At 39.0% G+C, this 3,968-nt stretch overlaps 1 non-coding gene across 1 annotated transcript; it reads right to left on the bottom strand.

The window, feature by feature from the left end:
* Window positions 1-2,286: 2,286 nt before the first annotated feature.
* Window positions 2,287-2,394, bottom strand: LOC127744582 (small nucleolar RNA R71). The gene has a single exon (XR_008005560.1). It is a non-coding gene; the product is annotated as a small nucleolar RNA R71 (small nucleolar RNA).
* Between the last annotated feature and the right edge of the window lie 1,574 nt (window positions 2,395-3,968).

Here is a 3,968-nt window from a genome sequence, read left to right as displayed (position 1 = left end):
GAAAGGAGTAAGAAGGATTGGATGAAGACAGTAGGAAAGCAGAGAGACGGAAGGGAAAGCATCTTCATACGCTTATCTAAAGCTCTCACCAATGATATACATAAGTATCTCTATCTTTATCTTTATGTTTTATTCATCATCTATACCCATTTGAGTCTGCCTGACTAAGATTTACAAGGTGACCATAGCTTGCTTTATACCAACAATCTCCATGGGATCGACCCTTACTCGCGTAAGGTTTATTACTTGGACGACCCAGTGCACTTGCTGGTTAGTTGTGCGAAGTTGTAGTGATCACGATTTCGCACCACCAAGTTTTTGGCGCCGTTACCGGGGATTGTTTGAGTTTGGACAACTGACGGTTCATCTTGTTGCTTAGATTAGGTTTTTTTTTTCAGAGTTCTTAAGAATGAGTTCTAGAGTTTCATGATGATCTGTTGAAATCTGGCTGGCTGAGAAGCCATGTCTAATCTTATTGGACCGAGGTTTCAACTTATCATCACAAAAGCTTATTGATTTCTATCAATCTTGTTGTTGGAGCAATGATCTGCTAAGGCTTGGCTGGCATTTGCCATGTCTAGTGTTTTGGACCGAAGCTTTCTTTGAAAGCTTGGCTGGCTATGAAGCCATGTCTAATTCCTGGACCGGAGTCTTAGACTAGCATTGCAATGATTCCTGGAATTCAAACTAAGAATTCTGAAACCTTTATTTTCTATTTTCATATAATTTTCGAAAAAAGCACAAAAAAATTACAAAATCATAAAAACCAAAAATATTTTATGTTTCTTGTTTGAGTCTAGTGTCTAATTTTAAGTTTGGTGTCTTGCATGCATTGTTTATTTGATCTTGGTTCTATTTTCAAGTCAATAGTACAGGAAACTGAAGATTCAGAACATGCAGCAGAGGAATTACACAGAAAAAAACTGGGCGTTCAAAATGCCCAGTGAAGAAGGACAGACTGGCGTTTAAACGCCAGCCAGGGTACCTGGTTGGGCGTTTAACGCCCAAAAAGGTAGTGCATTGGGCGTTAAACGCCAGAATGTGCACCATTCTGGGCGTTTAACGCCAGGATGGCACAAGGGGGAGGATTTTGTTTTCAAAATCAATTTTTTTTCAAGTTTTCAAAGTTTTTCAAAATCAAATCTTTTTCAAATCATATCTTCTCAATCAAATGTTTTCAAAATCAATTTCTTTCCTTTTTCAAAGATACTTACTAACAATTAATGATTTGATTGAACATTTTAAGTATGTTGCCTTTTCTGTTGAGAAAGGTTTAATGTTTGAATCAAATCTTTTCTTGTTAGGCAAGTCATTAATTTTTAAAATCAAATATTTTTTAAATTGTTTTCAAAATCATATCTTTTCAATCATATCTTTTTAAAACCATAACTTTTCAATCATATCTTTTTAATCACATCTTTTTCAAAATAGTTTTCAAATCATATCTTTTTGATTTCTAATTTCAAAAATCTTTTTCAAAAATTACTTGATCTATTTCTCACTCTTGATTTTCGAAAATTAATTAAATTTTTTTCAAAATATTTCACTTGATTTTCGAAAATTTCTTCCTCTCTTCCCACATCCTTCTATTTATGGAGTATTACTCCTTCTCAATGCACAATTCGAACTCTATCTAATTAAGTTCGAATTCTTCTACTTCTTCCTTCTATTTTTCTTTTCCTCTGACACCTTAAGGAATCTCTATACTGTGACATAGAGGATTCCATACTTTCTTGTTCTCTTCTCTTTCATATGAGCAGGAGCAAAGACAAAAGCATTCTTGTTGAAGCTGACCCTGAACCTGAAAGGACCTTGAAGCGAAAGCTAAGAGAAGCTAAGGCACAATTCTCTGTAGAGGACCTAACCGAATTCTTCAAAGAAGAAGAACACATGGCAGCCGAAAACAACAACAATGCAAGGAAGGTGCTGGGTGACTTTACTGCACCTACTCCCGACTTCTATGGGAGAAGCATCTCTATCCCTGCCATTAGAGCAAACAACTTTGAGCTTAAGCCTCAATTAGTTTCTCTAATGCAACAGAATTGCAAGTTCCATGGACTTCCATTGGAAGATCCTCATCAGTTTTTAGCTGAATTCTTGCAAATCTGTGACATTGTCAAGACCAATGGGATTGACCATGAGGTCTACAGACTTATGCTATTCCCTTTTGCTGTAAGAGACAGAGCTAGGACATGGTTGGACTCACAACCTAAAGAAAGCCTGGACTCTTGGGAAAAGCTAGTCAATGCCTTCTTGGCAAAGTTCTTTCCACCTCAAAAATTGAGTAAGCTTAGAGTGGAAGTCCAAACCTTCAGACAGAAGGATGGAGAATCCCTCTATGAAGCTTGGGAAAGATACAAACAATTGATCAGAAAATGTCCTTCTGACATGCTTTCTGAATGGAGCATCATAGGTATTTTCTATGATGGTCTGTCTGAACTATCCAAGATGTCTTTGGATAGCTCTGCTGGAGGATCTCTTCACCTGAAGAAGACGCCTACAGAAGCTCAAGAGCTAATTGAAATGGTTGCAAATAACCAATTCATGTACACTTCTGAAAGGAATCCTGTGAACAATGGGACAAGTCAGAAGAAAGGAGTTCTTGAGATTGATACTCTGAATGCCATATTGGCTCAGAACAAGATATTGACTCAACAAGTCAATTTGATTTCCCAAAGTCTGTCTGGAATGCAAAATGCACCAAGCAGTACTAAGGATGCTTCATCTGAGGAAGAAGCTTATGATCTTGAGAATCCTTCAATGGAGGAGGTGAATTACCTGGGAGAACCCTATGGAAACACCTATAATTCTTCATGGAGAAATCACCCAAATTTCTCATGGAAGGATCAACAGAGACCTCAACAAGGTTTCAACAACAATAATGGTGGAAGAAACAGGTTTCGCAATAGCAAACCTTTTCCATCATCTTCTCAGCAACAGACAGAGAATTCTAAGCAGAACCCCTCTGACTTAGCAACCATGGTCTCTGATCTAATCAAAACCACTCAAAGTTTCATGACTGAAACAAGGTCCTCCATTAGAAATTTGGAGGCACAAGTGGGACAGCTGAGCAAGAAAGTTACTTAACTCCCTCCTAGTACTCTCCCAAGCAACACAGAAGAAAATCCAAAAGGAGAGTGCAAGGCCATCAACATGGCCGAATTTGGAGAGGAAGGAGAGGAAGTGAACGCCACTGAGGAGGACCTCAGTGGGCGTGCACTGACCTCCACTGAGTTCCCCAATGAGGAACCATGGGAATCTGAGGCTCAAAATGAGACCATAGAGATTCCATTGGACTTACTTCTGCCCTTCATGAGCTCTGATGTGTATTCCTCCTCTGAAGAGGATGAGTATGTCACTGAAGAGCAAGTTGCTAAATACCTTGGAGCAATCATGAAGCTAAATGACAAGTTATTTGGTAATGAGACTTGGAAAGATGAACCTCCCTTGCTCATTAATGAACTAAATACATGGGTTCAGAAACCTTACCTCAAAAGAAACAGGATCCTGGTAAATTCCTAATATCTTGTGCCATAGGGACCATGACCTTTGAAAAGGCTCTGTGTGACCTGGGGTCAGGGATAAACCTTATGTCACTCTCTGTAATGGAGAAACTAGGCATTTTTGAGGTGCAAGCTGCAAGAATCTCATTAGAGATGGCAGACAACTCAAGAAAACAAGCTCATGGACTTGTAGAGGATGTTCTGGTGAAGATTGAAGACCATTACATCCCTGCTGATTTCATAGTCCTAGAGACTGGGAAGTGCATGGATGAAACCATCATCCTTGGCAGACCCTTCCTAGCCACAGCAAAGGCTGTGATTGATGTTGACAGAGGTAAACTGTTCATTCAAGTGAATGAAGAATCCTTTGTGTTTAAGACTCAAGGATATCCCTTTGTCACCATGGAGAGGAAGCATGAAGAGCTTCTCTCAAAATAGAGTCAAACAGAGCCCCCACAGTCAAAC

Source organism: Arachis duranensis, unplaced genomic scaffold (genome assembly GCF_000817695.3).
Source record: "Arachis duranensis cultivar V14167 unplaced genomic scaffold, aradu.V14167.gnm2.J7QH unplaced_Scaffold_608113, whole genome shotgun sequence".
NCBI lineage: Eukaryota > Viridiplantae > Streptophyta > Magnoliopsida > Fabales > Fabaceae > Arachis > Arachis duranensis.
This window is presented reverse-complemented; position numbering and strand designations above follow the sequence as displayed.